The 13,707-nt window shown below is 40.2% G+C and overlaps 2 gene segments (V, D, J or C); both read right to left on the bottom strand.

The window, feature by feature from the left end:
• LOC102009145 overlaps positions 1-13,707 on the bottom strand; it is a 718,028-nt gene that overhangs the window by 412,530 nt on the left and 291,791 nt on the right.
• Positions 1-13,707, bottom strand: part of LOC102014012 — a 660,803-nt gene that overhangs the window by 408,974 nt on the left and 238,122 nt on the right.

The following is a 13,707-nucleotide window of genomic DNA, read 5'->3' as shown; positions in this document are numbered from 1 at the left end:
AAAAAAAAAAAAAAAAAAAAAAAAAAAAAAAAGATCAGGTGGCTGAGTGTATTTGTGGTTGTGAAAACATATCATAGTGATATATGTGTACCCATGTTTATAGCAGAGCACTTTATAATATCTAAATCATGGAAGCAACCCAAATGTCCATCCACTGAGGAATGGATAAAAAAATTGTGGAATTCTTATATAATGGAGTATAACTCAGCTATAAAGAAAGATAAACTCAAGGCTTTTATAGATAAATGGTCACAACTAAAGACCATACTCCTAAGTGAAATAAATCAGACCTGCATGTGTAAACAATGTATTGTCTCACTAGTGTAGGAACCTGAAAGAGTGAAAAAAAATTAGGCAGTACGATAGACAATGTGAAATGAAAGGAAATTGCTCAAAAGTAAAGAACAACTGGGATGAGGGAAAAGAGAAAAGAAAGAAGGGGAAAATTATGTATATATGTATGTATAGGGTAGCTAACATACTAGTATTACTGACTTCTACTGCTTTATTGAAAGGAACAGTTAGTGATTAATTATTGGATCAATCTTACATGTTTATATTTGTTTTCCTGAGTAACCACATTGAAGATATCAATATGTAATACAACAACCATTATTAATTTCCTATCACCCTGTCTGAAATTCAGTATTGCTTGTATTGTTTTTGTGTTATTTTGTAAATGGATGTGTGTTTGCTAATATGGTTTTGTTCTCTTATTTTTAAAATAAAAAACTCTAAATAACCTTAAAACAATGAAATTGAACCATTAACATGAAACTTACCTAGTAAGAGAAGCCCAGGACCCAATGGATTCACACTTGTATTCTATGAGAACTTCAGCGAAGACCTAACACCAATGTTCCTCAAACTCTTTAATGAAATTGAAAGGGAAGCAGTACTCCCAAAGTCATTCATGGAAGCTAGCATTATCTTGATCCCAAAACCAGACAAAAACAACCAAAACAGAGAACTGCAGGCTAATATCTTTAATGAACATAGATACAAAAATCCTCAGTAAGTTACTGTCAAATAGTATTCAACAACTTGTCAAAAAGATCGTACCAAGAAGGCTTCATCCTAATGTTGCAGGGACGGTTCAACATGCACAAATTAGTAAATGCAATACATACAAAAAAATTAAGGACAAATATCAATGATCATCTCAACTGATGAAGAACAGATCTTTGGCAAAATCCGCCATACATTCATGATAAAAAAAATCTTGAAAAAAGTAGTCATAGAAAGACCTTTTCTCATTGGGCATGGTGGTTCATACCTGCAATCCCAGCACTTGAGAGGCTGAGGCAGGAGGATTGTTGCAAATTTGAGGCCAGCCTGGGCTACAAAGTGAGCTCAAGGCCATCCTAAAATGAGAAAAACCTTATCTCAATCTCATGAAACCAATTTATGAAAAGCCTACTGCCAACATTATATTAAATGGGAAAAGCCAAAGCCTTTCCCTCTAAAATCAAGAACAACACAAAGATGCCCACTATTGCCACTCCTTTTCCATATAATGCTTAAAATATTAGCCAGAACAATGAGGCAAAAGAAATAAATAAAAGGGTTATGTGTAGGAAAGGAAGAATTTTAATTATCATTATTTGCAGATGACATGATATTCTATACAGAAGACATAAAACGTTCTACCAAAGGACTCCTAGAATTAATAACCAAATCAACAATGTAACAGGATACAAAGTGAACACAAAAAAATTGATAGCATTCCTATACACCACAAATGAAATCACCAGGAATGAAACTAAGAAAACAATACCACTGGTGATGACATCAAGAAAAATTAAATATTTAGGGATTAACCTAGCCAAGGAAGTGAAGGACCTCTACAACAAACAGTGCAGTACTTTGTAAAAGGAGATTGAAGAAGACATTAGAAAATGGAAAGATATTCCTTATTACTGGATGGACAGAAATAATATCCCCAAAATGGCCATACTTCCAAAACCAACATACAGAGTTAAGGCAGTCCCAATCAAAATGGCAATGGCATTCCTCACAAAATTAGAGAAAACATTCTTAAAATTCATATGGAACCAGAAGAAACTCAGAATAGCAAAATCAATGCTGGATAACAAGAGCAAAGCGGGAAACATCTCAATCCTGTACTACTTCAAGCTATATTACAAAGTTACAGTGAAAAAAAAAAATAGCATAGCATTGGGACAAAAACAGACACATGGGTCAGTGTAACGTAGTGTAGAATGTAGAAAGAACTCTAGGCACATTCAGTTATCTGATCTTTGACAAAAGGGCCAAAAGTGTATGCTGGAGGAAAGACAGCCTCTTTAACAAATGGCTATCTAGATGTGGAGGATTAAATCTAGATCCATGTCTTTTGCTACATATGAAATTACAATCAAAATGGATTAAAAATTTAAATGTTGAAACAGAAATAATCTGCTAGAAGATAAAATAGGTGTAAGCAAGGACTTTCTGAACAGAACCCCAGTTGTATAAGAAATAACACTAAGTGTCAACAAAGGGACTCATAATGAAAAAGCTTGTGCACAGCAGAGAAAACAGCCAACAGAGTAAAGGAACAACCTACAGAATTGGAAAATAATATGCTAGCTGTTACTTGGCCATAGATTATTATCTAGACTATACAAATAACACAAAAAATTATATTCCCTAAAATAAAAGATCCAATAAAAAATGGGCAATTGAAATGAACAGACATTTCTTAAATAAGGAAGTATAAATGGTCAAAGTACATGAAAAAATGTTCAATCTCTCTGGGCATTACAGATATGCAATGTAAAAACAATTGAAAAGAAAGAGGATCAAGAGATGAGGGGAAGGAGGAGAGAAGGAGTGGAAAAGGGATGAGAAAAGGAATTAAGATGTGTTATGTACCCATACCAACTTCCCACAAAGACTATAAATATCATGTACTACACATGTTCTAATAAACTAAACTAAAATAAAAAATAAATGCAAATTGAAATAACACTGAGATTGTACCTTACTCCAGACAGAATCACTACCATCAAGAAATCAAATAATAATAGATACTATCAAGGATACAGGGGCAAATGTGTCCCCTTCTACATTGTTAGTGGAACAATAAACTATTACAACCACTACGGAAATCAGTAGAAGATTACTCAAAAAACTAAAAATAGAAATTCCATTCAATCCAGCTATCCTTTCCAGGTATTTTCCCAAAAGATTTAAAGACATTATATTACAGCAATACATGCATACCAATGTTTATAGCAGCACAACTCTATAGATCCAGCAACAGTTGAGTGAGTAAAGAAAATGAGGTATTTATACACAATGGAATACTACTGTGCCATTAAGAAGAATAAACTTGAGTCATTTGTAGGAAAATGGATGCAACTTGAGTCCATAATATTAAAAAAATGAAACAAATCAGACATACAAGCTTAAGTATTACATGGTTTTGCTTACATGAGAAACCCATAAAGTATACATAAATCAAAGAGCAAAATAAAGATAAATAAGAGGAAACAGGGAGCTAGATTTTTGGAAATAATGAAGGACACCAACAGATGCAGGGAGGGTAGAAAGAAGAATGTGTTATGTACATGTGCCGACTTCCCATGAGGAATATAATCATTATGTACTGCCATCATGTACCAATGAAAATAAAAGTTAGGAAAAAAAAACATATTTCAGGTCATGTCATAGTTACTTACAAATTGTTATGATTTTCTCTTAGCGGTCCTCTGCCCCAGCTCTCCCATTCCACCTCTCCAGTCTCCTCTCCCGTTAGTTGAGCATTCCAAAGCCTGGCCCAGGCATCTTCTTTCCATGGTCCCACAATTGTAGGCCATTCTGGGCCCACACTTTCCCCTGGTGGCCTGAGGAACAGGGCAGCTTTTGAAGCCATACTACTTGCGAGAAGTGGTGTCATGACCAGGAACTCCAGATTTTAAGAGGCCTTAGAAAGCAAAACATTAGGAAAAGACTATGGACTATGCCTACTGAAGAAGAGAAATCCTACTGGAACTCTAGCTGGGATGGACTCTGGTCCTGAGCTCATGTAAATGGAGCTAAACATGTCCTAAGCAACATGTCCTAAGGCTCCCTCTCCAAGGCCTTTCCTCAGTCTGGCATTCTTATCCACATGAAAGAGGGCACTAGGCTTGCCCTCCAGGTCAGTGTTCACCAAAACCCAAAGAACCCAGAACCTATGCTCTCCACCTTTAATCCCAATGCAAAGATTTGCTCCCCAAGAAGGAGATCTACTATCCAACTAGTAATCAGGCACATTGGATGGTTCAGGGAAAAGGAACATACACACTCATCTGACTCCAATAAGAGTGGGAGGGGTGTCTTCATGCATTTGGGCTGCTGTAGCAAAATAACAAATAATAGAAATTTAACTTTTCACAGTCCAACCTCAAGGTGCCAGCAGTCTCAGTGACTGGTGAGAGTCTACTTTGCAGTTCACAGAAAGCTGTCCCTCTGCTGTATGCTGGGATTACACATGACAACTGGTATAAGAGTTGTCTCAAGTCTACAAGGGCACTAATCACATTCATGAGCCTTCACGCTCCTGATCTAATCATTTCCCAAGGCCTCCACCTCATCATACCATCACCTTGGGTGTGTGGATTTTAACATACACATGGGGGGTGGGTCACAATATATTTAGAATATAGCATAGGGGCTGGAGATTTAGCTCAGTGGCACAGTGCCTGCCTGGCAAGTGCAAGGTTGTGAGTTCGATTCCTGGTACCAGAAAAAAACAAAACAAAAACAAACAAACAAACAAACAAAAAATATATATATATAATATAGCATAGAGGTTCATAGGTTTTGGAAGATTAGGATGTCCTGAGGATGTTCTTTCAGGATCATTGCCTATACTGCATGTCCATTTTTTCAAGATCTTGAATGTGGGTAGGAAGAGTTCTTAGTTCACTTCAAGAATTGTGTACAGTAAGGACTAGACAGGAAATTCTAGTTGCAGAGACATGAAACTTGTACATAATTTACTGAAGTTAAAAAGACATATTTTACTTTTCAAGATACTTTATTTTATTCATTGTTTGTAGTAGTGTTCTTGAAAGCAGATCTTCTAAAAATAAATTACAATTTGAAATGATAAAGCTGATGACAGTTTACATGCTATTAGGTGGGGATGCAGTCCTGGGTTTGGAGCCTGGGGATCTTGGTCTACACTCTGGAGAGGCCTTCTGAGAAAACTCTACCCTAGCCCTCTTTATTCCTGCCTGGCCCCAAGTTCTCTGTCTGGCTTTGACCCAGGCTAGCAAAAACACACTTCAATGTTACCTGTACCTTGTACTGTCCACCTTCTGTATCCATGGGTTCTGTACATTCAGATTTTTTTTTTAGTACCAGGAATTGAACTCAGGACCTCATGGTATACTCAGATTCCACCAAGTACACGTAGAAAAAAATACATTTTAAAATTTCAACTGGGTGTGGTGGTGCACACATGTAATCCCATTATTTGGGAGGCTGAGGCAGGAGCGTTGCCATGAGTTTGAGGCCAGCCTTGGCTACATAGAGAGTCTAAGGCTAGCCTGAACTACATAGTGAGACCCTGTCACCAATAAAAAACAAAAACATTCAGAAGATTCCAACAAACAAACTGTGAATTTGCTGCATACCAAGTACTGTGCTGTATTTGTGCAAGTGAATTGATGTGCACACATTGTATTGTTGTGGTGTGTATCTAGATGTCCACCCAAAGCCTCAGGTGCTCATAGATGAGGCTGCTTGGAGCTTGATGGACCTAGGGTGTATGATACTGGGATTAACGGTGTGTGGTACTAAATTAAGTCCACTGGTTGGAATTAGCATAGTTGGGGTGTGGCTGAAAGGATTTACTGAAGACAGGAGCCTCATCCTGGGTGTTGGTGGCACCACCCAAAAGACTTGCAGCCTGGATGGAATACAAAGGGACAGAGAGATGGCAGGCTCACTGCTGCTGCTTGCTGCTCACTACCTCCTGCTGCCACATGGCAAGCATGGCAAGAGGACTGCTTCTCCCCTGCAGTGACCCTCTGCCATGCTGCCCTGCCTTGGGACCAGCCGACTATGGAGAGAAACCTGTACAAACTGTGAGCCGAAAAACAAAAAAAACCTTTCCTACTTTACCTTGTGAATGTTGGGTATTTTGTCCCAGCAATGAGAAAAGTAACTAAGATAGACATTGTAAGCGATCCAGAGAAAATTTGAAGTATACAATGGGGTTATTACCCCACAATCTTCTGTGCATATTGAGAATCAATAAAGAAATTTTTATTAAGTTCATAATATACTTCAGGATCTAACAAATTAAAACTGAACAATGCTTAAAATATTTATTAAAATATTTTAATATTAAACTATTTACATGTATATGTCTTATCCTTTCAAAAACTTTTTTTTTTTGATACAAGATCTCAGTATATCAGGCTGGTTTTAAATTCACCAAGTATCCCAGGCTGGCCTCAAACTCATAGCGATCCCTGCTGTCTCCTGAGAACTGGGATTATAGGCATGATCCATCATACCTAGCTGCTTCCAAAAATTGTAAAAAGTAGGAAAAAAAATATTTATATTAGCTTCCTTACTGATTCAAGCTCCAGCTGCCCTCACTAGCCCAGGGAGGTCCTTGATATGTCACCTTCAGTCTCTTAATCCACAACCCTGAGCATCAGAAATGATGGCCAACAGGGGCTGGGGATTTAGCTCAGCGGCAAAAGCGCCTGCCTGGCAAGCGCAAGGTCGTGAGTTCGGTTCCCGGTACCTGAGAAAAAAAAAAAAGAGAGAAATGATGGCCAACAGACTGACCTGATCAAAGAAGAGACCAGCGCCTAGGAAGAGAGTTTTTCTTCAGGACATAAGTTACACCCATCTACAGAGATCGAGTTAGAGACAGCCTGGGAGAAAGTGAGAGCTAAATAGAGATCTTCTGGGATCCCCCTGGGAAGCCCAGGCCCAGACCAGGAAGATTATGGAGACTTTACTGTCGGTGTATAGTCAGCTTCTGTCTGGGGTGACAGGTCTTGAGAATGAGGTGCCAGGGATGAAAAGAAAAACAAGAGAGACAGAGATATGGGATCAGGGGGCTGCAGCATCTAGGACTGAAGCCTTGATTATAAGCTTCCTTAGCCTTTTATTGGGATACAGACAAAAAGCAGCAACAGGGCAAATGGGAGGAATAATTAACAGGATTAGGAAAGACAAAACAACTTAATTATCACAGGAATGAGACTTGATTTAGTTAGCCATCATGTTATCATTCCTTCGGCATATCTCAGCAAAGCATTTAGTGTTGTCCCAACAGCTTTCCACAGGGACTAAGGTCCTGCTATCACTTCCTTTCACACTAATGCTTTTGCTAGACTTCCTCCAGGATCTAACAAAGTCTCACATAGGTAATACATTGACAGGTGAACTATAGAATGTCCTTCTCCACATTTATTCTGTTGTGGGAGGCCAGATTTTGTGGGAGTAGTCATCAGAGGGGGTGGTTCTGAAGAAGGCATGTAGTCTAGTGATATGTTTGAGCTCTGGCACTGCTGCCAACATCCAGCAGAAATCAGTGCTCTGAATTACCATAGGTCAATGTAAGGAGGCCTAATTGTCTTCACTAAAATCAGAGTCCTTGATAAAGTGAGACTCTGCTCAAAAAAAAAAATTAGAGTCCTCTCTGTTTGGTAAAGGGTTGTTCATGACTGGTTCCCAGAGTTTGTCAATGTCCTGTTGACATTTGATGACACTATTATCATTAAATTTACTACCATAGACAAGGGAACATAATACTAAATGCCCAGCAATTGGTTTTCTCTCTATGTCAATACCTGGATTGCCTGGGGGATCATGAACAATACTGTGGCATGCTCCCAAAGAACAGGGCATTGGGCCAAAGAATTTATAAGCACTAGCATGAAAAACAAACAAATGGACAGAAATATTTTGAAAAGACAAGGCAAGAAAATGCCTTCAAAAACTCCCAACTCCCTCAAAATTGGTACAGGGGGCATTGAGGGGGAGGAAATCATAAGCTGCACAGCAGCTAGATCTGAAAGGGTACCAATGGAGGTAAAACAGTTCTATAAGGTGCATGGTGAATTTAAAGATATAACTTATAACACAGTGACCTCAAAGAAACAAATGGTCAGTGAGTCTATAAACAACATTAATAAACAGCTAGTGGAGCTAAAGAAAGAGATGTTAAGCATGAATGCCCAACATAAAAATGAACAGGAGTCCATAAGAAGGTTCCAAACAGAAATCCAGGAGATTAAACACATAATTAAAAGTATGGGTAGCCAAAGTGACCAGTGTAAAGATATAGTGTCGCTTGGAGCACAGGGCTGTGGTCAATGATCAATTAATGAGAAATACATTTAAAATAATAAAGGAACAGGAAAAATGCACCAAACAGCTTCTAGATGAATCAAAGAGGACTAATACAAGAGTAATTAGAATTAGCAAAAAAAAAAAAAAAGCACAAAAAGCATAAAAATTGTTTACACAAGTAATGGCATAAAATTTTCCAATATGAAAAAAGAATTTTACACACAAATAAGTCAAGCTTATGGAGGCTTGGATAGTCCACTCCATGCCACAAAATAATTTAAAATACCAGAATACAACACAAAAATAGAATCTTAAACATTTTAGAGAAAAAGCAATAAATCATCTATAAAAGAAAACCTATTAGAATACAACAGCTTTCTCACACAGACCTTAAAGGCAAAGAGAGCATGGAATGAGTTGTTTCAAGCTCTTAAAGAAAATACCTTCAAACCCAAACTGCAAAATTATCTTTCAAAATTATGGGGAAATATGACACTTCCATGATAAAGGAAACCTAAAGAAATTCATGACCACTAAGTCAACACTCCAAAAAATGCTCAAGGATATCACAGAAGGAGACAATGAAGCTAACAGTGCCAAAAGACCCAATAAAATGAATACATCAGGTAGGGCTAGCAGTTAAGTAGAAGTGAAAGAAAGGAAAACAGCAACAAAAATTAACATAATGACAGGACTAAGGCAATACCTATCAATAATTTCTTTGCCCATTGAAAGCTTTTAAAAATCTCTCTTGCCATCACTCTAATTCAGTGCAAAATATCTCTTGCTTTTCCAGAATATAATATTTCTACTTTTATTGTATGTTAAGGACTGCAAGTTCCTTAACTTACAGACTGAAAACTATGGACTCCCAAGTTTTTGTCCCCCAAAGTTCAGATGTTGAAGTCCTAGAGGGTTGGGGATTTAGCCCAGCAGCACAGAACCTGCCTTGCAAGCGCAACGTCATGAGTTAGATTCCCAGTACCAGAAAAACAACAACAACAACAACAACAAAAATGAAGTCCTAAATTCCAATGTGACTCTATTTTGGAAGCTGTTATGGCTTGTATCTAGATGTCCTCCCAAAATCTCATAGGTGGGGCTTTTCGGAGGTGGCTAGATTAAACTGTACAACACTGGGATTATGGGTGTGTGGTACTGGATGAGTCCACTAATTGGTTTAATCATAGTTCTGGGTGTGGATAATAGGAAGTCCCTCCCTGGGTGGGAATGACAGCAGCCAAAAGGTTTATTGCCTGGATGGGATAAAAGGGAAAAGGAGTCTTGCAGCCTCCTGCCTGCCTTCTCATGGACTATTTCTCCTCTGCCATACCCCTCTGTCATGCAGTGCTGCCCTGGAGCCAGCTGACTGTGAACTGAAACCTCTATAAACTGTGAGCCAAAATAAACATTTCCCCTTTAACTTGGGGGTGTTGGGTATTTTGTCTCAGCAACAAAGAAAGTACCTGAAATAGAGGCCTCTGAGGAATTAAGGTTAAATACGCTCCTAAGGGTGGGACTCTGTTCCTATAGAATCAGTGTGCTTGTAAGAAGAGACAACAGACAGCTCACTGATTCCATACAGATGCACAAAAAGATAATGTGAGCATGGAGAGATGGCTGATGTCTATAAATCAAGAGAAGATACTTGCTGGCACCTTGATTATGGGCTTTGCAGCCCCTAGTTTTATAAGAAAATAAATTTCTATTGTTTCTGTATTACCCAGTTTTAGTTATTCTGTCACAGAAGCACAAAACAGACCAAGGCAGTACCTGTCGATAATAATATTATTTACTTAACAATGACTAGGTGCCTTTCCACGCCAAATGAAATGCTGAGCATGTGTTAATTTTATTGGAGTGATCATTACATCTATATACCTGTACCAGAGTATACCTAAACCAAATCATCACATAAATCTTAGATATGTACAATTTTAATATATCAAGTATACCTCAAATTGGAAAAAAAAATTACAAACATTTTATTGTATTTTGTGTATGTTGTGCCAAAAGCATCAAGAGCTTAGCAAGCATTCTGTTTTCACGCTGTCCTTGTTCCATTCCACCCCACTCCACAAATTAAAGGACCAGCTCCAGATGATAGTCAGCACTGTGCTGTTATCTTTCCCTCATCTGCTACAACCTACCCCCCTCAAGACTCCTGCCCAACGGTCCATCTCTGTGGTCCTCTGTGACCACACTTCTCTTATGCCCACTCACTTCTCTCCTGTGCTGCAAATTTCCCCCCGCCCTACTTCAGCTTTTTCCCCCTGACAGGGTTTATGTAGTGCAGGCTGTCCTTGAACTTCCTTATGTAACTTCGAGGCTGGCCTCGAACTCATGAGGATCCTCCTGCTTCTGCCTTGCAAATGCTGGGATTACAGGCGTGTGCCACTGCTTGTTTCTTTCTCAGCTTGTTTTTGATATATCAATCACAGCTTAGTGACAGTAAGTAGATCATGAAAATAATGGGCAACCTTCAAAAGTTCTGCTTTGGAAGTCTCACATTATCCACTCCCTCTTCTCTGCCTCAGTCAGTTTCTTGTTCTCAACCCGGACAACCACTTTACTCCATCAGGTGTGTGTAGTGTGTGCTCCTGCCAAGAACTGGGCCCCTTCCAGCTCCTAAGGCTGCTTCCTTCCTCTCAGGCTTTGGAAAGGGACTGCCAAGAAATCCCACCAGGATCCACCTGTCTTTGTAACTTTCCACCTGAGCCTGTTTGGTTTTCAAAGAAAATTCTTGGGGCTGGGGATTTAGCTCAGCAACACAGAGCCTGCCTGGCAAGCGCGAGGTCGCGAGTTCGATTCCTGGTACCGGAAAAAAACCAAAATCAGAGAAAGTTCTTATAACTTGATAATTTGAAAACCATGGTAATATTGAATTTTTAAAATATCCTGGAGCCACGGTATCCATAGCTCTTCGAAGACAAACCACTGTTGAGTAAATCAAGGGAGAAGAAAGGCTGAGAGACTCCAGTTCCAACGTGCAAAAATGGTAGTTTTTATCAACCCTATTCTATGTTTCAATCCCAGTTCCAATGGGGATCAATGCAACAACCTCACTGAAATTTACCTATGCGAGCCTTCCCTCACTCCTTCACTCATTCATTCATTCACGTATGTAGCTGCAAGCCTGAAGCTTGCCTGGTTCACTGGCTTGAGGACGGCTGGACAATGGCAAAATAAAGAGCTAACGAGCAGGAATAAACAACTACCTACCACACTGGCCATTTCTCTCAGCCACCAATGTCACCATGATGTATTTGGAGATTTGGTGTCACTTGAATGACAGGAACATAGTCTCAGACCCCACTTCACCCCATTCCTATCAGAAAAAAAGTTTGTGGAGGCTGACTACTTCCCAGGAATGAGTACGCAAGAAAATTCAAAACACCCAGAGAGATCTGGGGTCCCACCATGAATGTGGCCTCCATTTTTCTGGGAAAATGGTAGTTTTTGTCATCTCTTCACCAGGGAAGGAGCCTCTTTACCTTTCCAGCAGGCTGACACTTCCTTCCCCACTCCTAAAAGAGACTGCGAGGAAGAAAGTGGCAAAGCTGGCACTTCCCTTGCAAATCACGCCAGACACCACAGGCCTCTGTTGGCCCCTGCTGGCAACAAATACAAAACCCCCATGGTGTTCAAGGCTCAGGAGTAGCATTCTGGCTCTCCAAACTCCTCTGGCTCCTTGACTGGTTCCTCACTCACCAGTTGTTAACACAAATTTGTTTGATGGGGGAACCTCTGAATCTAAGAAAAGCACGAAGTCCTCTGAAAGACTCAAAAGATAGAGGTATGGGAGGGAACAGAGCGAACACAGGAATACAGGTCTTCTGGAAAGGCTCTGGAAACCAAAATCTGACATGAAGACTGGGGAACACACCCCTTGGAGGGATGGCAAGTGAACTGAATACAGGCATGAGTTTCTCCACGTCAAGATTACATGAATGGGTCCAGAGTGGAGTGGGCATGGGACCTACCAAGTGCAGTGGTGTCTTTGTAGACACTGCTAGAGGTAGAACTAGGAACCTGGCTCAAGGTAAGACATACTCCTGCCCCTCTAACACTATGGAATAAATGAAGTTGCCCCCTAAAACATAGGCCTCAGGAAAGGGCCAAGTCTGCACCTCTAGGCCACGGATATAGCTCAGCGGAATCATGCCTGCCTGGCAAGCAGGAGGTCCTGAGTTCGATTCCTGGTACCAAAAAAAAAAGCCAAAGAGCACAAGTGTGCACTCTCCCCACCCTGGGGATCCCTCATCCCTACACCCTTTTCTTAGCTACTCCCACCCACCTGCCCCAGCACATGAGAGGCATTCACTCTCTTGACTCCAACTTTTCCTATTCTCCCACCCATGCCCTCCACCCTCCCTGCACCTTCCTCTTCTGATCCCTCCCCTCAGCCCTACCTACTCCACCCACTGCCCTCACCTTCCTACCTTTAAACTAGGCCCTTCCACAGGAATGAGAGGGCTTGGGGCATGGTCTGCCTTCTCCCTCTGGCCAGACCGTCATCTCCATCGAGGAGCCCTGGGTAATCATGACTATGGAGGAACAAGAAAACAGCCTGTTGCTAGTCACAGGTGCGAGTCTCTCGGTCCTTCTTTTCAATCCTGGCCTTCCTTCCAGCCATCATACCTCAGTGAAAGGAGTCACTGGTGAGGAGGTAATATGCTATTTTTGACAACCCTTAGGCTGTAACTCCTTAATAGGTCCCTCTTGCATATCTCTGTCTTCCTGAGAAACCACTCTGAAGATACCACCACGTATTACAGCAACCATTGATATTTTCCTACTAATCTATCCATAACTGTGTTGTTTGTAATGTTCCTATCCTATTTCATAAATGGATGTATGTTTATTATTATGTGTTTCCTACAACAACCATTGAGAAGAGTTAATGATTTTTCAGTAGGTCACTCATGTATAGCTCTATTTATTTTCTTTAGAAGCCACTTTGAAGATACCAAAGTATAGTACAACAACTCTTGATAATCTCCTACCTCTTTTGTCTGTAACTCACTATTATTTGTCTATTTGTTTTCCTGAGAAACTATTTTGTAGACAATAATATGTAAAATGACAACCATCGATAATTTCCTACCATTTTGTCTGTAATTTGCTAAGTCCCCCCTATTATTATGTTATCCTTCTTTTATTCTTTAAAATAAAAAAAAAAAAACAAAAAAAAAATAAACTAGGCCCTTCCCTCACCCACCTTCTCCCACCCTACTCCCTTCTTCCAGACTCCCCCCACCTCCCCCTTCCCCCACATCACTCCTGCCTTCATCCTCCTGCCAGTATATTACCCCCCTTACCCGCCCTCCTCCTCCTATCCCACCCCCACTGCCCTCACCTGCCTACCCACCCCTAAAAAACCTGTGCCGATCC

This window comes from Chinchilla lanigera, unplaced genomic scaffold (assembly GCF_000276665.1).
Source record: "Chinchilla lanigera isolate Chin_1 unplaced genomic scaffold, ChiLan1.0 scaffold00054, whole genome shotgun sequence".
NCBI classification, from domain to species: domain Eukaryota; kingdom Metazoa; phylum Chordata; class Mammalia; order Rodentia; family Chinchillidae; genus Chinchilla; species Chinchilla lanigera.
The sequence above is the reverse complement of the archived record's forward strand: the minus strand, read 5'-3'. Positions and strand labels throughout refer to the sequence as shown.